Source organism: Pleurodeles waltl, chromosome 11 (assembly GCF_031143425.1).
Source record: "Pleurodeles waltl isolate 20211129_DDA chromosome 11, aPleWal1.hap1.20221129, whole genome shotgun sequence".
NCBI lineage: Eukaryota > Metazoa > Chordata > Amphibia > Caudata > Salamandridae > Pleurodeles > Pleurodeles waltl.
In genome coordinates this window covers 274614210-274641479 of record NC_090450.1, presented here as the reverse complement: position 1 = coordinate 274641479, position 27270 = coordinate 274614210, and the positions used below count along the sequence as shown (strand labels likewise).

General features: G+C 42.2%; 1 protein-coding gene across 5 annotated transcripts in view; it reads right to left on the bottom strand.

Moving 5' to 3' along the window:
- Nucleotides 1-27270, bottom strand: part of NCK1 (NCK adaptor protein 1) — a 590854-nt gene that overhangs the window by 356815 nt on the left and 206769 nt on the right. For 4 of the 5 annotated variants that reach the window (XM_069213548.1, XM_069213549.1, XM_069213551.1 and 1 more), the window contains one exon: nucleotides 6712-6757. The gene's annotated coding sequence lies outside the window, so the exon portion shown is untranslated. Of the gene's footprint in view, nucleotides 1-6705; nucleotides 6758-27270 lie in introns of all 5 variants that reach the window. The other variant, XM_069213550.1, reaches the window with a different exon arrangement.

Sequence of the window (27270 nt, the reverse complement as noted above, 5' to 3'; positions counted from 1 at the left end):
CAAACGTTCGGCAGAAGGAACTGTGAGGTCAAGCAGAAATGATTTGTTAAGTTTAACTCAAAAGCCTGACACTGCTCCATAGTGATGAAGTTCAATTTGAAGGGCTGTAAGGGAAGTTAACAGGGAAGCGAGAGATAGCAGGATGTCATCTACAAATATTGAAAGTTTGTGTTCCTCCGTACCAAAAGGGAATCCTTGAATTGAATGGGTGGCCCTTATGGTTGCTGTCAGGGGTTCAATGCAAAGGGCAAAAGGGAGAGGGGAAAGGAGGCAACCTTGGCATGTGCCCCTCATAAGGGGGAGGAAAAAAAAATAAATCAGAAGCCGCCCCATTCACTAAGATTCTCGCCTTAGGTTGTCATGAGTTTGGAGCCCAATAGCTCCGGGTGTATCAGTTCCAGCATCACCTCCTCTAACCTATGAGCCAATATCTTAGTGTATAATTTAGCATCTAAATTAAGGAAGTTATCGGGCGGTAGGATGCACATAAGTCTAAGGGCTTCCCTGGCTTTGGGATAATCAAAATCAAAGTTTCTCCCATGGAGAGAGTGACTGCGTGAGTATGGGCTAGATGGTTAAAGAGATCTGTCAAATGTGGGACCAATTCAGAGCTGAATGTCTTACAAAAGGATGCATTAAAGCAGTCTGAGCCAGAAGCGGTATGGATTTTGAGAGAATCAATGGTGAACTGTGCTTCCTCTGGTGAGATAGGGCCACTTAATATTTCATTGCGAGTTGAGGGGACCTGGGGTAAATCGATACCTGCAAGATAATTTAGTTGTGCCTTGTCATCCCTTGCCTCTGCGGTATAGAGATGCTCATAAAAATCTTGGAGCGTTCGTCCCTTCCCCTGTTCTGTGTGTTGAAGCCATCCTGCTTAGTCATGAAGATACTTAATATAGGTCTGTTCCCGCTTGACTCGTAGCTGCTTGGAAAGGTGAGAGCCTATCTTATTACCTTTCTCATATGTGTCATGTTTAAGCCGAAAGAGGGAGAGCTCTGCCCTATTGGCGTATATGGCTTTAACTTTCCCTTGAAGGGCCGTAACTTTCCTTTGAAGTTGTAGTGTGGGGGGGGAGGGGTCACCTTGTGAGCGTTTTCGGCTTTGACTAACTTTGCCTCAAGCATTTTCCTCTCCTCAGTGTTCTGTATAGTTAATGTCATTATCAAGGATAAACACTTCCCACGAAGGACAGCCTTAAAGGCATCCCATAGTAGAGAGGGATCTACCTGCCCAGTTCAATTGAGCTGAAAATATTCCCTAATCGATTTTCTAAGTTCAGTGCAGAGTATGGGATCTATTGTTAACATGTTAGGGAAGTACCATCTCCGAGAGGAGAAGATCTGGGGATGCCAGTCAAAAATTGTCTCCATTAGGGCATGGTCAGAGATAGTGATGGGGTGTATGGTAGTAGTTAAAATGGAATATTCTAACTATTGGCTAACAAATGTATGGTTGATCTCGGAGTAGGTTCTATGGAAATGAGGAAAGAATGTATAATCCCGCATAGTGGGGTTCAGTAGTCTCCATGCAACAATCAAACCCAACTGGTGTATTGTTGCTTGAATAGTTTTGAGGAAGAGTTCGGTATGGGTTCTATGTAGGTGTGTACTGTCTGAAACTGGAGTCCAATTTTAATTACAATCCCCCTCGGCAAGCCCCCAGCAAAGAGAGAGAAGAGCAGAAGACATCCGACTGGCCTGTGCTGGGAGCATAGACTATAGCCAGGGTACATAAGCAACCATTTGCAAGGCCCTTAACCATCAATATTCTACCCTCTTTATCTGATTTACTACCTAGGAAGTTAAAATTAACATTGGGATGAAGTAGTATCACAACCCATTGTGTTTTGTAGTAGCTGATGAGGTATAGATATTGGGGTATGCTCTATGATGCAGTTTGTGCATATTTCAGGTGGGTTTACTGGAGCGCTACAACATTGAATCACCTATCGAGCAAGTATTTCCACATCTGGGAGCGCTTATAGGGGGAGTTAAGCCCCCTAGCATTCCATGTTAAGGTGTTTAACACCATCTAAATATTAATAGAAAAAGCATTTGTCAGCCAGAGTTACTCAAGGGATACCTCTCCACGACCCTCCAATCTCCACTCCCCTCCCCTCCCATCCCATCCCACCATCCCTCTTAACCCAACCCCCCCCCTGGAGTCACCTCATTCCAAAAGTGCAGTCCCATCATGCAAAAAACAATCAACAAGCAATACAAATGTCGAACCTGGGAGCAAACGCTCCTTCCATGTTGCCACCACCACTGGTGATCAAAGACTTGGGTATAGTGAAGCTAAACCCACCAAGCGACCCTGCATATGCATAGAGAGCTGCCCTGTGAGGTGTATCATCCCGATTCAGCATAATCAGCTACTGCAGTCTGCTTCCAGAGCTAGTTTAGGGCTCTGCATTATTTCCGGCCTGTATAATGCTTCAATTGTCACTGTTTAGACCCCAGTCACTAGGCCTTCTCATGTTGTAGCTCAGCACTCGACAGCCTCAGAGATGTCCACGTGTACTGAGTTGAGGTAGAGTCAAGATTTACTTTTGCCAGTCTGTTTCATTTTTTCTTTGTTTGCAAGTCTCAGAGGAAGCCCCACCGGACTTGCTACGCTGCCCCACTCTCTCTTGGTCTCCAAAATCGGTAGATGTAGTTGTGTTGAGGCCCAATAAAGCAGCCGCTTCAGCCAGTTCTGTAAAGTGATGTTGCTTATTGCGATATTCAGAGGCAATCCCAAGGGGGTAAGTCCAGCGGTATTTCACCTTTTCTCGGCAAAGTGCTTCTGTAACAGGATGAAACTGCAAGCACCTCACTAGAGTCGCTGGAACGATATCTTGATACAGCAAGCACATTCCAACCTGGCAGGCAACATTATCCTTTAGGCGTGCTGCACAGAGAATCAGTTCCTTCTTCTTTGAGGAGATTAGCTTTGCCAAAACGTCTCAGTCATTTCCCTCCTGAGTCCATCAAGGACCCCAATCTATGAACCCACTCCACTTTCATCTCCGGGCGATCCTCCCCCAGAAGCTCCTAGAACAGGCCCACAATGAAGGCCTCCAGGTCCGGTCCCTCGATTTCCTCCTCTAGGCCCTTCACACAAATGTTATCCCTCCGGGACCGATTCTCTAGGTCCTCACACTTAAGGAGCGCAACTTGAAACTGAGAATGGAGGCGCATCACATTGCAGCCCAATGGTTGCATTTGTTGCTCTAAATCTTGTCTTTTTTTCCAAATCAAGAGTGTGCATCCCCACAGAGTCAACGTATGCCTGAATTGCTGTCAGATGGGAATTAACTTTCTTCTTAAAAGAGTCAAGGGATGCTGCCATGTCCTCCTTGAGCTCCTCCCCAAGCTCAGTCTTGAAGTCGTGGACGGAGGCCAAGAGGTTGTCTTTTGTAAGGGCCATAGTCTTGGGAGAGACCATTCCAGTAAGGATTGCTTGGACCACTGGTGGAGCAAGATAATTAGACATCCAAATTTGTCAAATCTTCTTGGGTGGCATACAGCTTGTTTAGTTATACAGGAGGTCAGGGCTTATATCATTAGTAGGTTCCCAACTGGGCCAGCTTCAAAAGATTTTTCTCTTTTCAAGTTTGAGCTAGTTCAACTGATAGCCTGCTGTTCCCTAAAGGATGTAGTACCGTTCCTTGGCTTGCTAAATTAAGAGGCGGACAACTGCCGTGCATAAAGCCAGTAACACTGGGCCAGCTCCGCAGCGTGCCTTTCCGAGGATCAGGCAGGCACCATATTAGGGTAAGGCAAGGCTCAGTGCCCGGGCTGCAAACGATCTCTGGGACTGGCACATCTGCCGCCCATGCACAGGCATCTCGTCGCCCCACCGAGGTCATACGTGGCCCAAGGGGGCCACCCGCCGCCTCATGAAAGCCCTAGCGGTCTTATTCCCTAGGGGGTAGGGAGCACCTGTACCTCTTTCCACGTGTGTCGGCTCAAAGTCTCCGACACCCCGTCAATCTGATTCGGGCTGCCGGTGGTCCATCAGGCTCAGCATTCATGGGTAATTCTGGGACTACGCCACCCGCCATCTTGTTTGTAGGCCCGATCTGCTGTCAGAACTAATGCTGCTCGACCGTCTCCCTGGCGCCCAACACGCCTAGAGGAAGAGTTGCTGCTGTCAGACCTTGTTCCTAACCCCAGAGAGGAAATGGGATCTCAGTGGATACACCCCATTGTGGCTGGGTGGACAGTGCTTGCCGGAGCCGTTGTGGATCACATCCACTCAGCCATGATGGCTGGCCACGCCCCTTAAATGTTTCAACTTTTATAGACAAATTCACAATCGAATTCAAAGAAAACCACATTAACCAGTATATGGTGAGCAAAGCTAAACAAATCATATTTCATGCACTATTCTAGCACTGTCCTCCAACTGAATATTATTGTGCCCTAGTCTAACCTAACGTCATTGATTGTGGCAGTACATATCTAGGTACCAAACAATAGAAACCACATATTCTCAGTGTTATTGGCAAGAACAGCCTTAAATGTAGCAAAATGCTTCCTTGGTAGTTCTTCAGAACAGCATGGCAATCAACATCAGTGTCAATTTGGTTACATGCAGTGTGAGAATGAAAAATGAAAACATTTCATCATGGCTGCATTAGAAAACAATATGGAGTTGAGACTTAGCTCGGGCCGGTTTGTCAAACACACGAAAAATACAGTATTTCAAAAGTGCAGTATTTTAGTTTTAGTGCAGAAATGTCTACAATGAAAAACACAGATTTTTGCTAAATCAAATTCAACTTTCACAGTGGTAACTGGCAGAAATCCCAATAGAATTGCATCTGGGAGAAGTATGTTATATGCCACTTCCCCTGGGGTTTCTAAAACATATTACCAGACAGGGAGTGACACATAGCTTCAACATGGGTCCCCGCTCAAGGTTGGAGAGGTTCAGGAAGTAACAAAGGAAAGAGAGAAGACACGTTGTTGCCTTCTCTCTTTCCTTTGTTACTTCCTGAACTTCCTGAATCCTAAAAACATTCAACAAAAAGCATTTTTTTTTGTAATTGGTTGCTGGAAAAATCATGTTAATTAAAAGGTATATTTTTTCACCTGCAATTAAGTCTCTCATAGCATCAAACAGCATTAATAAAAGTGTGTCTTTTTGTGTCAGGTCACGGCTGATGTCAATGACCTGTACATATATTAAGGAGGTGGAGCAGGTGGTAAATTGGGTGCGTCCTACGCATCCATTACTCCCTAGTTCTTTCTGTTAATGATAAATCCTTCAGTAGAGAGAATGGAACAGGTCAGTTGTCGCTTATCTGGTGGGATGGCTAAACATCCAGCTGAAGACACAGCCTGGCTGCTTGTATAAGGCGCATTATGAAATTAGAAGAGGTATCTTCTTCGAGAGACTTATTTAGGCAGGCCCAGCACAGACGCTAGGTTTTAGTGCCGCCCCTCCACTCCACATTTAATTTTGTCTTCTACTGAGCTCAAACATAATATTTGTACATTTCTTCCTGTAAAAGTGGCTTCAGGACAGATTTCCCTGTGCAACACCTAGAGCTGGAACTTGAACAAAAGGCTTCAGCCACAGCAAGCATTAACAAAAATCAATTGTGTCAAATTGATATAACACTAGTGGACAGAAGGATTTCTTACAGTATAGAACATAAATCAAGACAATAGTGGAGCTTTATGTCAGCACAGGGCACTATGGTATGATATTTAGTCAAAGTTCAGTTTATGTTTGGATAACAATGTAGGTGTAAAGACACTGTTTTTAGATCGAGTCTACTAGACACTGTCTGTTGCAAGATATATTGTGGGCTTACCAAGAACATGTAGGAGAATGGTGCCCATCCAGTGCTTATCATTGGTTGGCCTTCTTTTCATTACTGTTTCCTGCTTCAAGTTCATGTCCCAGGCTTGGCTATCATGTGTTTGTCCCTCCCACAGAGTATAGCCTCTTTGCCATATCTTATGATTGGCTGGCTTCTTTGGTTGCACAGCTTTCTTTTCATTCACTACTTCTTTCTTTTGGGTTAGGCACTTCATTGGAGTGTGTGTGTTTTCCCACTGTCTCCCTCATGTACTTTTCTCCCCTTGCACTCCATGTTGTTGTCTGTCGCCCATGTGCTTCTCCTCGCCCCTCCACATTCCACTCATCCTCATGTATTTCCATCTATTGCTTTCTTGCCCATGTGCTTCTCCCCGCCAGTACTGTAGCCACTGTGTCATAGGCCCTAGTGAAGGTAAGAAAACGGGCCACCTGGCTGCTGTTTGAATGATAAAATACAGCAATAATCAAGGTTCATTAGGCCTCTCAGGCTTCTGGGCCTGGTGCCGCTGTACAGCTGCACTCATGGGATCTCTGTCCCTACACACCACCCTCTCCATCCTGCTCTCCCACTGCTTTCCCTCTCTCCCCATTCCCCAAATGCCTCCCCTCACCCACACAGCCCTCTCCAGTCCTTTGCTTCTTCTCGCCCACCCGCGCTCTCCACGTTGCTTACGCCAACCCTGACCCTCTGTGTTTGTTTTTTAGCCATGCTGCACAGCAATATTAAAACCACTGGCAAAGCCAATAAGTTCCAAAGGTGAGACCTACTTGCTTTGCCAATGCTTCTCAATAAAAAAAGCTTTCGTGAACAGAGCAAGAAGGTTTAAATCATACCTGGCAAGGTTTTTACATACAAAACAATTAATAAGTGTTGTCAGACTTACACATACCTTCGCCACATCAAATCTGTCAATTTGAAAGACGCTCAAACTTTACCTGAAAGAAAAAACAACAGCTATCAGCCTTATAATAAACAGAGGTAAAAGCAATATATGTATACATTCTCATTGGAAAAAAAAAAGTTCAAGGGCTCAGCGCCCAGAAAACTGGAAAAACACTCAAATTCACTGGTTATGGTGTGCAAAACAAATCACATCATACCTCATGTTCAGCCTATATTTTGTTCTTTGTGGGTAGAAGCCCCATTTATTTTTTTATATACATCAGCAAAAGGTGCGTTTTTGTTAACTAAATTTTGTGTGTTTTTTTATTATGTCCTAAATTCACCAGCTATGTAAGGGCTTTGGCTAAGCCCTGCGTCCTACAGTTCACAGCGAGGGCTGTTTACGGTGCTTGCCAGACCTACAACTGAGAATTTCTTGCTGTCAAAGCTCATGCAGATTCATCAGACAGCACCAAGGTTATTAGTGAATGAAACTTTTAATGTCCCCATTTATTTTTGCCTGCCCCACCCCCTTAAACCTAGCATGACCAACAGAAAACTAAACCGGCTCAACTTCTGATAAATTCGTAAGTCTTCAAGTTTCTCTGACATCCGGCCTTCTGGACTCCTGTCCCACAACTTTAATGGACCAGTTTGGTACTGAGAAACCCAGGAGTAGGCTAAATAGTCCAAGTGTCTGCCAATGTTTGTGAATAACCATAAAAGGATGTAAAAGTAATTAATAATCAAAATGAAAGGACTCCTCTTCCAACCCTCTCCAATATGCACAAAAACTGAAATACCTACACTGGCTGCAACTTGCCAACTGCAAATATTCTGCCGAAATTGCGTTAAGGGCCTTCTCTGAATAGGGCGAAAGCCCTTCAGCCCTCCCCCACCACTCTTTGGTTTATATACAGGCCTGTTTCACAGTCCACCATGTCCCTTTTGTTATATGTTTGTTTATATGTGTATTTTCATAAAAAGGAGAGAGAAAGATAAAGAGTATGTTAGGTTTCAACTGGAAATTTATTTTTTGGGTTGCTAATAACTTTGGTGACATTTTCAAGCCTTAGCTTGTACCTGGAAATCTTCGGGACGATCTGTCAAGTTTGGGGCCCATAAACAGGAAGGGGGTCCCAAAAAAATGTTTCCCCACAAATTTCCCATATAATTTTAGACAGCTGTTCAGCCAATTTGGCTGTAGAGAATTGCACTAAATTTGCCTGAAAGCTACATCTTGACCAAGAAAGCGTGCTTTTTTTATTTGGTGTAAATCTGTCCAGCTGTTTTTGAGAAATTAAGATTAAAAATGTATAAATATCTAGTGAGACGTTCCAACCAAGGCAGTCCTGGGGGTCTCCTGATGGCTGAGCAGGGGGAAATATAATTTGATTGGCTGGTCCGAGGGACCGACCAATGTGATTTGCTGGCTGCAACAAGGAAAAATGTTGCAGCCATCATTATACTATATATATATTCTTACCACTTAAATCATGTCCTTAAATGTCCATTTACAATTTCAAAATGCTCATATGTTTTAAAATAGTTACAAAAGGTTTTAAGTGAAATTGAATATATTTTATTTTTTTAAGCTAAATATATTGCCAAGTTACTACTAAATATTTTGAAACAAAATTTTATTTTTGTTTCATAACGTGAAATTATCAATGTTGCATAAGATGTTATGGAGAAATCTATGTTACTGTAAAAGATGTTGCAGAAAAGTAGTTTTTAGGAAAGATGTCTTGTAACACAATGCTACAACATACTACCTTGGGCATCACCTTCTCACTATTTTTTTATGATAAAGTAGAGACTACTGTCCCTCACAAATTTAATATCACTTGTTGCACAAGCAAAAAAAAATATTTTCACCTTTTCCCTACAAGAAAAAGATTCTTTGAGAAAAATCATACAGACCCAATCAAACCAAAAACAAGTTAAATGGTATATGGAATCCATACTTTTAAGACATACAATCCAGTAATAAAAAACATAAGATAAAATTCATAAAAACTATCTGCAGATAATCACTCATCTTGACTATTTCTCAGTGTCATTGCAGCTTTTAAAAAACACATTCCCTTAAAAGTGAGGTCCACAGGTAACAATTAAAAGAACAAAAGGTACAGCTCATACGTACATTTTTCACACTTTAACAAAGGGATAATGTAAGCCTTCATCGGTACAGCATAAAATGTACAGAACATTATAAAGTGCAGTGTCCTGCGGAGAATCATGGTCGCAGCTGCAGGGAACAAGTGTATGATCGTTTTGCTTGCCACGAGGAGAGGCTAATAAATAATACAAAAGATCCATCCTAAATCTGGTAAGTGGAAAACAGTGATAGTTATTCCCTACAACTGTGAGATAAGGCTCCATTTTTTGGGCCATTTTCAACAAGACATATCTACGTACATGGGGCATCCGTAACCTCTGATTCATAAAGTATTCTATAATCAATATACTATCTGCCTTAATGATTCTCTCTTGGGTATTAAATAGGTCGACCCTTTCTAAACTCTGCATTGACTCCTTAAAATATTTGAGCGAATGAATATGAAGAGAATGATCAAGGAAGAGGCAGTCTTTCAGTATCTCTTTGTTCAACTTGGATTCATTTCTTGTACAAATATCACCTAAAGTAAGATGGGCAAAGGGCCATGGTAACAGATAGTCTACTCCCAATTCCTCCTGCGCTGCATAGGTTGAAACATTCTATGGAACAAATAAGAGCCACCTTAATACACAATTTTGAACTGTTTGCAATGGTTTACATTGCTTTTATATGCAAAAGGGGGCAAAATGCATCCCTGCCACACCCGTCTACCATTTTTTTTAAAAAGGTGTATTTTAAGTCTTTTGACTATCACATCGATGCCACAGTATTAGTATGGAGGCCTATCAAAAAGTGGGCAATATCTGTATCCACCCCTACAGACATAATGATTCGTCAAAAGTATGTCTATATACCCAGTCGAAAGCAGAGTTAAGGTCCATAAAGGCTAAGTGGACAGAGGTTGTACGGGCACAGTGTATTTACTTGTATAGAATCAGGCATTAGTCCACTGTCGAACTACCAGACCGGAATCCATATTGCTTATCTGATAGAATATTAGGATCATTGGCCCAGGACACAAATCTGTCCAGGAGAACCCGCCATGCAACCTTAACCGCTGAATCGTCCAGTGAGAATGGCCTGTAACATTGAGGGTTATCCTTGTCACCCTTTTTAAAGATGAGGACAATGACAGAGGCAGCCCATGACAGTCGAGATCCCTACCTAACTGCAGCATTCAGGGATTGAGTCAGTACTGGGTCCCAGACCTCTATATTACTAATTTACTAGTCTGGTGGGATCTCGTCAGGACCGGGAGCCTTGTTCTTAGTCAAAACTGATGTGCCCTTCTTAACTTCGACTAGTGTGAATTTGAGGTTTGTGGTCCCCTCCATTGGCTACACAGCATTACAGGCATTAGTGGGGGCTATACTGTTGTATATTCCTTCGAAATGGGAGTCTTATCTGTTGGCAGCAACACATGAACAAAGTTAAACTACGTCATCTGGCGCAAAGAGAGGGTGATTAATGGTACTCAAAAAATTAGCACTACCCCTCAAGGTGCTAGCCTCTAATAAGTTGTCCCAAGCTATATCCCTTAAGAAATTCTTAAGTCTATCATTTTCCAAATTATACTTCCTGCAACAAAGCTCAATAAGAGCAGGGACCCTTGGCTTAGTTTTCAAGGCACACTTTAGGTTCCTTAATGCCTGGGAACACCGTCTGTCAAAACATTTAGGTGCCTCAGTGCGCTTATGAGCCACTGGAACAACACGAAGGGCTGGAATGGTGAGGAGATAGTTGTAAAAGCTCCCATGATCTCCTGAGGGTTAGAATTTCTAGTCAGACAGATTATATACTCATTTTCACAGCTGGAGTATAGTGTATGGATACAATTTTCAGGAACTGCTTAAGCCCATCTAATCCTCCTGCCCTGATTGGTCACCATACAGGTTCCTCTAGCCCCTGAAAAACTGTTTTGAATAGACTGCAATACAACATAATGATAAACAAACTGGGTTATGGTAGCTACAAGAGCTCTGTGGAATTCTTATGTCTAGAATGTTAAGATAAATTGGTGCTGAGACAAAGATTACATTGATAATTGTATCACACCCTCTCTCTGTAAAGGTCGGGTTAATTTCCCAAACATTAGAAGAGATGAGCTTATCAAGAGGGAAAACAAGGTTATATTTGTTCAAGATAGTACTTAACAATGTACCTTGGTGAGTATGATCCACATGAAGACCATTGGACCATACTAGATACTTTCACGTGGATCTTGCAAAAATGAATGATAAAGTCACCTGTGACAATAAGATTGGCTGCCGTTTTTTTGATCCCCCTCCAGCTTGTTCATAAAGGTGCTCAGAACATGAGGGTTACAATGGGAGGCTTTAGCATTATAAAAGTTTAACAACTTTACTTTTGAGGTCTCTGCAAGAGAAAGCATTAAAGTCTGAAGAGTGGAAATACCAATAGAGAGTTTTTCAATTCTTCTTATAATTGCACTGGATACGCAGATGGCCAAACCTCCTTTAGTTCTGCCTGAACGGGATTCAGGTGCAGGAATAAAAAAGGCTTACATCCCTCCAGAAAAAAAAGTTGGTGGTGGCCTAGGTTTCCTGTAAACAAATCACCCCATGCCTTCTAATAAAGTGTATCCAGTTCTTATCCTTGATTTCAGCTGCAAGCTCCGCAATAGTCCAGTTTATAAGATTAAGCACCTGGATTTGGATTCAAGTGGGCCTACACTGGGAGGGTTAGATGACACCTGGGTGACGCAGCTCATTGAATCATACACTCCAAGTCAGTCGCAGCCATCAAGAGAACTCAAAGGGGTGCATCTGATGAAAATGTTCAACTGAGAAGGGACAGAAGATTCCCCACACCCATCCGGGCTACACTTTGCCCTTTGCCAAGCTACAGATCCCAACAGCCCAGGCCTATATAAAAATCCCAATGGGAGGGCTAGTATAGAGGAGGGAATGCATTTTTTAGACCGGTCTACAGACGCAAGAACTTGCCCTGCAATTGTAGATATATTGACGTTTATTACCACCCAAACCCCCTAAGTTTTTCACATCTTTTCCAATCCACTTTACCCTTCTTACCAAGGTTAAATCAATCTCCAATATGTGATCCCAGTGAAGAATGTAGCCCAGGCCAATGAATTACCTTTTATTTAATTGTGTATAACTTTCTCAGGTGAATGGTAATGGCACGTTACTTAACACCACGGCATATGGTGTGGCCTCTGGAATTAAATTAATAATAATGTCATCGTTTAGGGTTGCAAATGTTCCTTATTTAAGCTAACAAGTCACTTAAAAGAAGAGGCCCTTTAACATGTGCTGTAAGGGCTTTCTGCTAGACTCAAGCTCACCAGGCCCTGGAGTAACTTTTCTGACCTCAAGACGTCAAACAACAGGTCCGTTCTGCTGATCAGAGGCTGGCTGTGACAGAGGTTGCTGCATAGAAGCCATGTCAGTAGAACAGGCGCTTGTGGAATCAATGACCCAGCCCTTAGCAGTAGGGGGTGCAAGGGGAGTAGTAGCCACTGAGTGAGAGATAACCGCAGGTGCCACAGAGGGCAACGTAGACATTTTCAAGTTGGATACTTCAGTTTCAATTGCAGTCAAGCGTGCATAGATCAACTGCAATCTTACATCCAGGGTGCCAATAAGTCTGTCATAAAAATATCCAGTATGTCCTCCCTTTTCTTATCGCTGGTAGCAGAATCCCTCAGCATCTTTTTTAGCGGTTACATGCGGGCACTTCGATTTACTACACACTTCTACTCTAATTATTTTTCCTGTTGGGCTATTACCTACTGAAGATACAACCTTTATTTCAGGTTCCATGGGAACAGAAGCAATACATGGGAGAGCCAACAGGTGGGAATTGGGGGATCTCAGGTTGGTCGAGTTCATGGCCCTATGCCAGGGGGCACTGGCGATTGCTCAGCTAGGGTCAATGAAAGAGTGGAGGATAGAGAAAAGCAACACTCTGCTAACTCAATTTCTTTTGCACGCTGCAGGAATCCATCCAGGAAAATACTGGTGTGAGGTTTGGTTATGGTAGCAGGCGGCTTGTTGTTTCCCATTGTGTACTAAGGTAGCCCATTCAGTTTCTAGGGGAAAATAAGAGAAAGAGAAAAAGTTATTTCAGTACCTGCTAGGACTTCTGGCCGAGGGGTGGCCCAGCCTCCTCCAGCTGATTACAGACGTAGATGACCTGCTCCTGGCCTGGTCTTTGCAGGGCGCACACTCAGGTGTGTCCTGCACTACAGCCTACAAAGCGGGTTAAATGCTACTGCACACAGCGTCACTCCTTCGCCTCCAACAACAAAGGAATATGGGGCTTGAAGTCCTGTCCCCGACTGCTTGTTTTAGCATTTCCCATCCCGCGGCCTCAAAAGCGGGCTTAATGTGCCCACACACAGCAGAGCTCTTTGTCCTCCACACTCCAGCCACAGAGGAGTACAAGGTTTGAAGTCCTGCCCCAAACCGCTTGTCTTAGAGCATCCCGCACAGCAGCCTCTACAGCAGGTTAAAAGCGGGTTAAATGCACCTGCACAAAGCGTTACTCCCTTCAACCACAGCGGAGTATGGGGCGTGAAGTCCTGTCCTGATCTGCTAGTCTTAGCCCGTCCCGGGCCGCAACCTCCAAAGTGGATTAAATGAGCCCACACAGTGTCACACCTTCGCCTCCTCTCTCCAGCCACAGTGGAGTGTGGGGCTTGAAGTCCTAGCCCCAACTGCTTGTCATAGCGCATCCCCATTTAGATCCTTTAAGAAGAACAAACCTGAATATGTGGAAGCTTTTAAAATTAAATCCCTTGAAAACCAAAATGTTAGTTGTCACCAAAACTGAATTCCATGGATTTAGCTTTAGGGCGTAGTCCTATTAACCCCAGCCCTCCCCACCTACCCTCCCCAAAACGTAGCAAATTAGAAAGTCGAGAACCTGGCATCCTACTTAATCCTGACATTTATTCAAATTCTCATATATCTCAGGATAGTAAATCTGGTTTCTGCCATCTGAACAATATCCACCATTTTCAATGTATTAAATTTACCAAGTATTCTGTGAATCAACACTCTTATCAACTGTAAGCTACATTATGGAAACATTGTTTTTCAATTTCAAGCATGCCAGCCAAAAACATTTACTGCCTCCAACATATCAAAAACTCAGCAACCAGACTCTGGCTAAAGAAATTTGACCGATTGTATGAACCACCCACTACTGAAATCATGATTATCTACAGTAGCTCTCTGAATGTCCATCTTTGCTTAATTTAAAGTCAGAAAACATATGCAAATCACCATGAGATTCAATGATAGTGAATGCTGTGCTTGAGAAATATTCATAACTAGAAAATATAAATACACCCAATGCATTACCTTTGGTATCACCAGGAGAACCAAAGAGAGTATTAAGTCTATTTCCCATCTCAGTTTTCAAGATAATCACTAGCTTCAAGTAGTCAGATGCTTGATAGCCTATGAGAGCTTTTATATCAAGTTGTACAACACAACTGTTATATTTTAGTAAGCCCAGTTCAAACCTAGAATTTAGATAGGTTAAATGGGTCGTGGATAGACATTATAGATCTGAGGATCGCTCAGTGGGAGACACCATTGCTACAAAACCTTTTCAGATTGGTTGGCTAGAGGCCCATTCCAAACATATGATTTAAGCTTTTGTGGTTATCGACACAGGTTACAGACATGGAATGTAAAATATCCCAGATTTTGCAACTGAACGTTTTCAGTTTTATTAGGGTCACAGATGCGAGGATTTTACCAATAAACAAATAATTTTCTTTAATGATGGTACTGATACATCCACTACAATAAATATATGTTTTCTTTTATCTACCAAAATTGTGATATTTATGAATTCTTGGATTATGAATACTATATAACCGTTGCGGCTCCAAGTGTGATTTTCTTTCCTCTACTCCTTTAGTACATTAACGGAAGCAAGAGCAGTGACCAAATAAAATGATTCATCTCTTCAGCTTTTCGTTGCAAAGATAGAGGATGATCGACAGGAACAAAGACCTTGTTATGCCCAAATGTGATTCAACTATTGAGTCATGAGTCATTTGATTTGTAACCTGTTTTTTTCAAGCATCATCTGATTTCAAGTTTGATGCTGTCCAGAAATATACTGATTATTTCTGGAGATTGATGCATTTAAAACAGTAAAGAAAGATAACTATAATCCTCATCTCCTTAATCGAAGTGGCAACTTTCAGTTGGACACAGAAAATGCAATGAATGGCATAACATACGCAGGAACCTGTTTCACTAAAATGATGGCAGGGGCACGGTTATTAATTAAAATTTTAAATTGAGTAGGCATATTATTGAGAGGTTGAGCTTCTCCAGACAAACTGAGGAGTCAATGAAAAGATTCAACGCTGCAGCAAGAACCAACTTCTCAACTAGTGATCTATAAGAATTCGTGCTCATTCTTTAGAGAGGAGCTGAAAACGTTTGGGGTACATCCCAATAACTTTTGAAAATTAAAAGAAAACTATTTGGTAGGTCTTAAAAAGCTTTTCTTGTCATGTCACTTCCTATTATAACCTGAACAACTAAGAGGCGCACTTCAAAACGGCTGCACCACATGCAATGTCTAGCCATTTAAGGGGTGTCTCAAACTTGACATACAGATTTTCTTTTAGAAGGTTTTTAAGCATCCTGGTGGTACGGTGCTATGTTTTATGCTACCATATCTGGTTAGGAGCTGGATAATGTAGGGATTACACTATTTGAGAACCAGGTCACTACCAACAGCCCGGTCTGCATGAATTGATATATAGGTATTTAAGTTTCTTTTCCATTTTGCAATTAGCGTTATAGTGTCTAGGTGCTTGATTTTGGGGTACGTTTTTTGCCTTTGAAGACTTTGGCCAGACTGTGGAAGAGACTATTTCTTAGGCATGAGTGAATGACACAGAACATTTAGTAACATTTTTATTTTATAGTCTTGGGAATCCTGCTCTAGAGTATATGCAACAGAGGGACCTGTACATTTTGTGGTACCAGTGTGCGGTCTCTTCTTTGCGGAAATTAGAAAGAAGGCCTTAATGGTGAATTGTTTTGGGTTGAAACTATAAAGATTTTTGACGGTTCACTACATCTAACAGAGGGAGATGTGCAGGGCAAAGCATTAAATTTTTTTTGTCAAAAAGCATGATTGATTCTACAATGCTATTGATACACTTAATCATAAGTGCATCAATAAAGAAACTAAGCAAGCTCAATTATGGAGGTCAATGAAAGTAGTTCCCTCAACCCGCAATACCAGACATTTTTAGAGGGTAGTGGCGACATAGCATCGCACAAGGATATTACTTCTGAATAAGACATTCAGGGGAGAAAACCTTATTTAAGTACCTTTGTATATCTTGCTTCAATATATCAGTTCGTAGAACTGCTTAACAAGGACACCAGAGATCAATTTATGTTGCGTTTGAGCATGTGAAAATAAGTGAGCAGTTCTGGTGAAGGTTGAGCTTCTTTTGGATGAGGAAATAATGCCAATAAGAGGTTCAGACAAAACGTTCAAGCGTGTGAATGAAACAGGTCAGGAACTGGGGCTTAGTGAAAGAGGTGACCTTGAAGAGGTGAGACATTAGTTTAAGTAAGCAAAAGGTTTATCTTACGTAAGAACTATACAAAGTGTGTGGCAAGTGCGAGTGTGGTATACAACTTCTTGCAGCATAATAGGATTAAAGTAATTTGCAAACCTGTTGAGGAGAAGGCAGATATCTGGGGCTGAAATATGGGCCTACAAAAATACTGAGTACACAACATCAACTACCACTATGTCATCAAGGTAAACACGAGGTGAAGTTTAAAAAAAAAAAAAAAGTAACGCTTTACTCCTTTATAAATTTTTACTTTGACAATATATTGATGGCCAATAATGTGCTGTCAACAATGGTGTAGTTGAGATTGCAACGTACAGCGTCCACTCCAAAACGGTCACCCCCCTCCCAGTGTTCCAGGAACTTAGGAAAAGAAACTACAAGGTCATCACCAAACTAAAGGAAAATCAGCTACTTATGGTATATGCAAATAGGATTTGACTGTCAATTACGATAAGCAAAATAATTCACCAAGCAGTGATACACTAGTAAACATGAACACTGCCAATGTATTTAACACAAAGCCAGCCTATATCATGACAGAGCTTGAGACTTCTCAGAAGATTTTTGGGGCAGCGGAACTCAAAGTAGCATTCGTAATGGTCTGCAATTATGGAGTCTCCAACCAATGTTGGGATCCTTTTTATATTTCTTTATTGTTCTGAATTTAGCAAACAGCAACATTTGCAAACAGCAATTTTTTCTAAGATAATGCACAGTAAAGTGGCAAATCAATCAATCAACCCGGATTTGTAGAGTGCAGCTAATCACCAGAGAGGGTATCCAGGTGCTTGCAGGTCCTAGAGGCTCATTTGAACAGCCAGGTCTGAGGGCCTTCTGGAGCTCCAGGAGTGAGGTGATGGTCCTAAGCTGTGTAGGCGGGTCTCTTCTGCGAAGTGGGAGAATGAGCGTCCTCCACTTCTGCTTCCGTAGATGCGGGAGGTATGGGCCAGTGATGGGGGGTGCAAAGCATAGTCGTATGGCAAGTTGGAGGAAGTTCAGATGGTGGTTAAGGGAAGCGGGTCCTTGTTTGGGTAGAGCTTTATGTGCGTGGGTCAGAAGCTTATATTGAGTTGGTATCTCTTCTCTAAGGGGAGCCAGTGGAGTTGCCTGAGGTGGGATGTGATGTGGTTTGTCGGGGAAGGTCGAGGGCATGTCTGGCTGTGACGTTCTTTAAGGTTTGAAGTCTTCGTAGGAGGTGTGTGTGTGACGATTTCTACATAGAGAGTGTTGCTGCAGACCAGTCAGCTGGTGATGAGTTGCCACAGTGTTGCCTTGTGTGCAGTGGTAGCCACTTGAAGATCTGCCATAGCATGCGTAGACTGAGGAAGCAGGCGGAGGAGACGGCGCTGATGTGTGATTTCATGGTAATCTTGTTATCACTGATGATTCCAATGTTTTTGGAGTGGTTGGAGGGCTTGGGTGTGGGTCTTAGGTCTGACGGTAACCAGGAGTCAATCCATGAGTTGCTGTTGCTGCCAAAGATCAGTACTTCCATAACAGTCCCCTATTTCTGTTTTGAATGAGGAAAGAAGCACTGAAGGCATTTAAAAGTCTAATTTGCAAGCAAAAACAGCATACCTGTTGGTTCTGAGCTTCACTTGAACCAGCGTTTTCATACAAGTACATGCTATTTCTCACTAGTATGATTTACTGGAATGTCACTTATTGGTTTCAAGAAAGTCACAGCAATGCCACTTCTCAGAATCCACAATTCTTTTGCCTTTAATCACTCGCAGCTACTTTTTGCTGAAATCCATCAGGCAAATTAAACCTCATCTTCTTTTCAAAGTTATTACTCAGGGAACCATAGGACTCCGTGTTTATCAAAAGTAATCCTGTCATTCTCGATCCTCACTTGACTCAAACAAAACATTTCTAGCTTCCAGGGACTTTAAAAACGAAGGTGCATGTCGCAGCTGAATCTTAACTGGACCTTCTACTTAAACTGTCAAATTTGAGCAACAGAACATAGTCATACACTTTGGACTCAATCGTTTGTATCACCTACAATGTATGTTTAAGTTGCTGGTGCTACTTTCCTTGGAATTTGTTAAATTATTTTAGCTTTCTACCTCCTGGATTTACTCTTCCAGCAAGATTGCAGAGGAAAGCCTTGTGAATTCTTACTTTAACTGATATTGGTTGGATGGATTCACGCCATTTCATGACTTTGTGGGCTGCTGGGAACAAACTCTGCCTTCTGCACCTTCAACAACTAATGTTGTGTTGGCCTTCCCTGGATAAGCCCCCCCACCTTTCAGTCAGAGCAGTGTTCCCAGTGGTGCAGCTCCTCAAAACAACTGCTGAACTTGAATTTAGTCGCCACCCTTCTGCACACCCTTTCAGTTATGAACAAGCATTTGCAATGCAATGGGTCTCACATTTGCTTGAGTTAGAGCTATTAGCACTGTAAACTCCTAACCTGACTTTTCTTGCCATATATACTGAACATGAAAAGTAATACAGTTTCACATAAGCAAGCCGATTCAACTCGCCACACCATGAGTGTGACGGAGACACAAAAAATAAGTTTTCTCGCAGTCAAACATATAAGCAAAAGTGAAATTAGCCATGTAACATAGTCAATGTCCAAGGCGGTAACCAAACCACCCGAAGGAGGAATAAAGGTCAAGAATTCACCAATCATAACAAAGGATTTTTGAAGGGCAAGCCCAAGAACGAGTGATAGAGAAGGGCATGAGGTAGGCATGGCTAAAAGCCAACGTAGATAACACGTCGGAAAAGCAGCATTGTGCGCTGCTATGCTTAACCTAAGAAAAAAACATAATATGTAGAATAGTAAAGCAGATGGTCACCTTTGGGCGTCTTGACGCTGAAAAACAGATATTTATTGTTACCCATCTCAATGATGCTCACTTTACTGGCCTCACAGTGATGAAAGGCTGAATAAACCCACCAATATTCAAACCTGTGACCATGAGGACAAACACAGATCCCTGAAGTGGATGTTTAAGTTCTCTTAGCCACCAGGCCGGCATGTGCTCACACCCCTCCCGTCTTTATCAGCATAGCAACTCAACACCTGTATTGTTACAGACCACCTCTCATGATATTCACAACTTTATTCGGTTAACAAATGACTAGTCAAATGGCATCCTTCTGGTTTTAGCTCAATTGGATTGAAAAACTCTTTCTTAGACTAGGGTCTACTAGTACTAGAAGATGCAAGTGAATCTTTGGTCAGCCGGCATGTCATCAGACACTTGGTAAAACTATGGCACAAAAGACTGATCCAAGTGGTACTAGTGTTCGATAGAGTGAATCCCACAGATAAACCAGAAGAATGCAAGTGGCCCTATAAGGCTCTTGATGAAGGATATTGTGAGGGTGGTCGCACCAGAAAACAAGGAAAAGCGTGCATCATTTGTAGAGAATTTTATAATACTATGTCAACATTGAGTGATTAATCCGATGCAAATTTAGTTAAGGGTATGCAGGCATGCGTAATGTTTCAAGTTGCAAAACTTGAAGTTGTTAGGCACGTTGGTTAACGCCTGTTCTGCTTTAGTAATTGGCACAACATATTTTATTTTTTTTACTCGCTTTTATTAATTTTTTTATACATAACAACAAAAGAAGATAAAAACAGTGCAGTGCATATCATTGCGAGACATCACAGTATCTATAGAACCCCAGAGTAGAGCAAGAAGCATATAACAGATGACATTCTGAGCAAAACCAAGTATTAAAACAGTGGCAACCCCCAACCTCCCTTACCAATGATTCCCTGAGTAACCAAGTCCTTGTTATACCATGGGCGTGGCAGCACAACTTCACCACAGTTGGTTGTCACATCTTCCAAACCACACAACACCCCATGAGTCAGCCCTCATCATCAGTGCTACGGTCAGAACTGGTCTCCTCCACCCCCGTGAAGCACTCCAATAATGCCCCCAAGGCCATTATGTCCCTCAGTGCCTTCTTAACATAAATTCTTTAATTTTGAAAGCTGGCACACTGAATTTGACCTTATGCATATAGCACAGGGCCTTAAATGGTATTTGTTTATTCACAGACAGCCAATGGAGCCCCTGGAGGAGTTTAGACGCCAAAGCATTTTCTGGCAGGCAATACAGCAACCTGGCCGCATTATTCTGGACCACTTGTTGACGCTTAATGGCTGTCTTATCTGCTCCCAGATATAAGATGTTGCCATAGTCGATTCTTGAAAAAAATTAAGGCTTGCACCATAGTTTTCTGGGCAGGCAGTAGTATAAAGACAGTGATCTTTTTGACTAACCCCAGCACACCAAAGGACGTAGATGCCACCTTGGCTACCTGTGGCTTCATCGATAGCTTTCATCCAGCCAAAAGCCAAGGTTCTTAACCATAGATGACAGTACAGGAAAGGTTCTGAGATCTCCTGGCCAATGCCATTACAGGGGTTTATTGCCATGAATCAATACCTCGGTCTTTTGACAGTTAATCTTCAGTGCATTATTTCCCACCCAAAGTAAAGATCCTGCTCAGGTATAGATTCAATACTCCATTTCTGAAGCCCTGAGCAGACCACAGTGAGAAAATTATTTGAGTGTTGTCGGCATATGAGAACATTAGTTTGCAGCTTTCCACTGCGTTGACTAGAGGGTGTACATAAATGCTGAAGAGCATCAGGCTTAAGGCAGAGCCCTGGAGAACATCAGATGCTCAGTGGTTCCTAGGAGGGCAGATCTGGTACAAATTGTGGCCTTCAACTAAGGTGGACAGCTACAAAATCATGTGGTTCTTCAAACTGTTGGCGAAGATAGGCAGCACTGAAATCAGCCAAAAATTAGACCAGCTGGTAGGATCTAGTCTAAGATTCTTTAAAAGTGGTAGGACCATAGCATGTTTTAAAGTTGGAGGGATAAGTCCCTCCTGCAGTGAAGCGTTAAGTAGATCAACTTCTATTTATTTAGGTCCTGGTCCAACAGGTTGAATTTAGACAGCGAAAGTGGATCCAACAGTGAGCCTGATTTAATAGTATGCAATAAAGCTAAGACCTGCAGGATGTCTAACAGGGGCAGTGCTTCCAATTTAGGGGAATCTAGAGACATGTTTGATGAGTTATCCTTCCTTCTTGGAAGAAAGTCCTGAATGTTAGTAGTGTGGGGAAACATAAGTGGCCTGCTCCTCATCCGTACGTGCCTTGACCAAGAGAAGCTGGATATCCGCTACCTGGAAAAGAGCACCAGTTCTTCGCACTGATTTTGAGATAGCACAGGAGCTGGAGAGATTTTGCTTGGATCTGAAAGTTTCTTAACCACATTAAAAAAGTGCCCTTGGACAATTTTTGGCATTAGCTATTTAGCCAGAGTGGAAAGCTGACTTGGATGCCTTCAAGTGACCATGATACTGTTATAGAGCTAATTTATACTCTGCTTGTTTGTCCTCCTCGTAGGACTTTCTCCTCTCTCTTGGTAAGGCCTTAAACTTTTTTCTCTAATTGAACTGCCTCACTGAATCATACGCCGGGAGGATGAATTTGCTGTGAGGATCTTGGCACCATTGGGAGAACTGCATCCAGTGAATTTGTAAGCCAGTGCTCAACCAGCATCTGGTCTTGAGCTACAGTTTGTGTGGAAGCTAACAGTGCAAGGCAGATAGATGTGCATTCAAAGCAGGAGTCTAGTCTAGACCAGATCCACAAATCACCCAGGGAGGTGGCTTGTCTTCTACCAAGGGTGACTTGCTTCCTAAAGGAAAAAGGTACCTCTATATGATCTGACCAAGGCAATGGCAGTGGTGCACCTGAGGTGAGAACCTTAATGCTGGAAAAAATGGGATCAAGAAGATGGCCTGCCTCGTGTGTAAGTAGTGAGTTAATAACATTTAGGTGCAGTAAATTCACGTCTTCTATGAATGTTGCCACAAAGTTGCATGTGTGAGCTTTGAGATGGATGTTAAAGTCACCCAAAAGTATACAGTTGGCACACTTCACAATATAAGGGGCAAGTAGGCTGGGAACCATAGAATACCAGTTCCCAGCGTACCCTTGGGCAGGGGGAGGGAGAAATCGGTAGATTAAGGTTCCAGAGACTGAGTTTTATTAGTAAGAAAGAGTGAAAAAAGCAGAGCTTCACAGTCCGAGATAAATAAGTCCTGGACTTCGCATTGATATTTATTCTTAAAAATGATTGCGACTCCGCCTCCCATCTTCCCCTGCCAATCCTTTCTAACTATACCATAATTGGAATGCAGGTCAGCAATTATATCCGGTGCAGATGCTTCATGCAGCCAGGTTTCGGTAAGAAACAGGGCATTCAGATCATTATCCCATACAAAATTGAGGATATGCTGTTGATGGTTAGGGAGGGATCGACAGTTAATGTTAAAGAACTGAAATATACTTACAGGCGATATCCGCTTGATTATTGTGAGAATCAATATGATTTTCAAGAGTTACATCATGTTCCCCTCCTTAGAGCAAGATGGCCACAGAGCTAATAGTTGTTTAGAGGCATACACTAAACTCTCTTGCTGGTGAGATGCAGGGTTCCTGACCCCTGGACCTTCTGAGCGCAGATCAGTGCAGACGGGCTTGCCTTAGGCATGCCAGTGGTGCACTTTCTGCATATTCGCACCAAGGCCACGCTATGTAGGAAAGAGCGCGTGGAAGCTGCACCGCAAACTCAAGCAGGCACACAGAGTTTCCAAAATGGCTGCCCTAAACAACCGAAGCAGTAATTAGCTTGTGTTCAATGCTTTCAAAAGCACATTTATTTACAAAAGTTTTTTTTAAATTAACAATTAAAAAGGCCACCGGGTCCACTAAACATTTGCCCAGCTCAGCAATTGATTTTTAAAAAGCAAAGCGTTTCAACAAGCAGCATTATGGTGCCTGAGGGCGACACTGCATAACTTTAATCGCTGCCGCCTTAGACAGATCTAATGAGATGGAGCTAAATCAGGATAACCCTGAAAGACTACTTATAGCTTACAAAGATAAACTGAGCAAAGAAATATAAGGCTCTATTCCAAGCAGACTAGTTCATAATAAGATGGGCAACAAATCAAACAAGCAGTTTATCACACAACTGATTTAACTGTTTTAAAAAAGACAACTTCACAAATTAGAAAGCAGGTGGCAAAAGGATGACTCACTAACTGTAGACAATAACTGGTGAAATCTGAATAATTGTTATTGGAAAACTATAAAAGGTTGCTACAGCTAAGTATTGTTCAGAGCAGATTTTAAAAGGACCCTAATATTTGGAAAACCATGTTTCAAGTAACAGTCCAGCTCAAAGCCCTTACTGGAGGCCTAATTAAAGACTACCCAGTCATGAAAAATAATATATTTGCCGAATTTTTCTTAAAGAAAATTGAAAATATCAAAGTGCAGATTGATATTATTTGTCAATCCAAAGAGATTACAATTCGAAACAGTAACAACGCCTTTGGAATTAAATTGTCTTGCTCAGTTCACCAAAATAAATTAGGCTCTCTGTTTGTCACAAATTAAGAGTACCAGATCTTCTGGCTCTGTGCAAATACCCTTTCGGCTAAATTGCCATGGCATTAATTATAGAGTAACAAGCCATATTTGCGATATTCATCTTTGAGGACCGGCCTGGTATCAGTGAACCTAAAAGATGAAAGAGTTTTCCCACTAGTAAAAAAATAATAAAAAAAATAAAAAAATAAAAAAGACTTTGTTGGTTCTGGATTGCTCAGAAAATTACTGACTCGTTTCCAAATTAACTTTTTGGGAGAAGCTCCTTAAATGAGCCATTTTAAATCATGAATTAAGCTTTGTTGAATTCCAGGCACTTTTGCACCCCTCACAAGCATGTTGATAGGCAAGATGTAGCACTGAAACTCGGATTACGGCAGCTGTGCATGATCTCAGGATGTGGTAGAGTAAGATACCTCAGTAGCACGATTGTACTTGATCAATAGGCAGCTTTTGACACAGTGAACAACCAGATCTTGTTAGGCTGGCTGAAGGTGCTGAAAGATTGGCTCGCTGAGTCCGCTCTGATAAATTTGTGGCAGTGTAGATATGAGGGGATGCAGGAGTATTCCTCTTTTTTGTCTCCCCATGGACTATATGTGAGGCTTGATAGAGTGATTTCTTCCAAAACACTGTAGTAAGAGGTTTATCACACATCACGCCTTGGTAGGATACTATCAAATCATGACCTGCTGAAGGTGGGCCTTACCTGGGGCAGGGTTCCTACTCCGCCAAAACTAGAGACAGCTTCCATAGCAGACTCTGCACAGGCAGATCCTCTGCTGGCCGCTAGGGAAAAATCATGCTGAACTGTTACAATGATTAACATGCATCGATCAGGTGTTGTAAGTAGAAAGGATTCATATGGAAGGTGATATGGCTGAAATGTTATTAGCATGGTTAATTTAGCCTAGGCTGTCACAGATTCCCATGGCAGATCACATGGGGCAACAGTTCACACCCGAGGTTCCTGGCCCTGATGACCTGGCATTAACTTACCTCGGGTTTGGCCTTATGTGGCCAAACAGCTAGCAACTCAGGACAGAAGGTGCTCTGGCACGGGGCAAAACACCAGGCTCAAACGGTCTTTCTTTTGATTTTATGCCGTATTTCAATAATTATTAGTACCCACGTTACTCAACCTATATGTAACAGCAATGGGCCAGAATCTCCAACGAGCTACAGCTAATAAAGCTAGTGACCTTGATGTTGAAGCATGGACAAGACCCTCTGAATTTATCCTCATATCGTCCACTTTAAAGTATGGACACAGAATACAAAATATAGAGTAAAGTACTCACCGAAAGGCTTCTCCATTTCCTACCTGCTCTCATTCGTAAAGACCAAAATGGCCTCACCCCGAGAAGACATTTCCCTTAATATACAACATCATCATCATATACTCAATGGTCTAACTCCATCTGTTTGGTGTTTCATCTCAAATAACGCTTTGATACACAAATTTAGGCATACATGACCAAAGTAATGTCAGGTTTCAGCGTAAGACAGCAGTCCAGCTCTCATATTCAGCATCAACAGCCAGAGCACAGACAAGTTGATATATCTTTCGGGATCCTATTCAGTGGCAAGGGGCACCAGACAGGGTAGCCCATTCTTCTCACTATTATTTCCCTTGCCATAGAGTCCTTGGTGATGAATGAGCAAACTTTGGGCACAACATGGTGCCTTCCCTTAGCTGGCTCATTACAGGCTATTTGACCCTATGTTGATGACATGTCGCTATACCTCAGATCTGACATCGTTAGCAGATCTCCAGGCGTTCATGGGTGAGGGCTGTCCGGCCTCAAAGTTAACTATGATAAATCATGTGTCCTCCGACCAAGTCATACCTGAACACAGCTAGTGGTTTAAATCAGCAGTAGGGAAATACAGTGGGTCTTTTTCACCTCCCATATTTGGGAATTCATGTCTACCACAAAACACCAGATTTGTTAGAGTGCAACCTAGGGAGAGGCATAAACTTGTGAATAATCACATGGCTTTATAAAGCGATCAAAGAGCATGCCAGGTGTATCCTTACATTTGCATAGAAATAAACGAGAATCAGATTTCGAACTGATGTGGTTGAGAGCCTCGGGATATCTTTAGAAGGTGACATGAAATGCTCACTTTAAGCTTGGCCAATTTAACATACTGCATAGAGCGTATCTCACACCACAAATACTCAGAAGGATATAACCAACTGCCTCTGCATGCTGTACCAGATGTCACCATGTACTAGCTTATATACTACATATGATGGGGGGATGACCCAAATTGGGTGGTTATTGGGCCAAAGTTGAATAAGCCATATCTCACACAACTGGGAAATCGAACTTTGGGGACAGTGAAATGTTGCTTACTTGGATTGTATCCCAGACCCTAGGGAGCCAAAATGCCAACTAGATGTACCCACCGGGTGCTGCTTCTGGCTACGCAGGTGGTCACCATGAGATGTAAATCCATTTTACTCCCTGCAGCAGAAATGTGGAGAATGGAGGTGATACACAAGGTTGTAGTGGAAAGTAAAGCCCCTCAGCAGAGAAGAAAAACAAGGGTTGTGCAAAAGGCCATCTCTCTATATTGGGGTTCTAGAAAAGATGTTGACAGAACACCTTGAATATTGGTTGACCCTTACTAAGGGCTGGCATGGGTTGCACGCCCTAATGGGTGACCCCATCTCCTACAGCATAGGATTATCACTAATATACACTGCACTGGTTGATCTTTATCCAGGTACTCGGTCATAATACCGAGCACAATGAGAAGATTTCTATAACCCCATTTTTCATTGGCATGCACAACTGACAAAACCCTTTTTTATGACATGGGTGATCTATGCTGGGATGGGATGACTCCCAGGAAGTAGGTGAGAAACGGAGTTTAGGATTAATGTTCACTTGAGATAATGTTCCTTATATTCTCTACGGAATCTTATTAATGAAAGGTGTAATTTATTCTTATATATAATGACATTTATACACATATGTTAAGTTGTGTGATTATAGCTACACAGTTGACACAAATCCTAACCTGAAAGCCATGCTGATTTGTTCAAACATGGTTGAATACCTATGCTGTAAATGTTCGACACTTACTGTTAAGAGAAACTCAATAAATGTTTTGAAAAATGCTTGTTGCTTAGTGGCGAGTTGATGTGATTTTTTTGTTGTTGATTTATTTATTTTTAAATGAGAGAGATCTATCCTAGAGGCACTAGATGGACAATTTCAGATGTAAACCAGCTAACTTTTAGGGTTCCTCAAGGATCTGTCATTTTCCCTCTATTGCTTAATTTTTATATACATCCCATGGCCAAATTAATTTAATCATCAAGCTTGTCTCGGATTACGTATGCAGAGGACAAATTATGTTT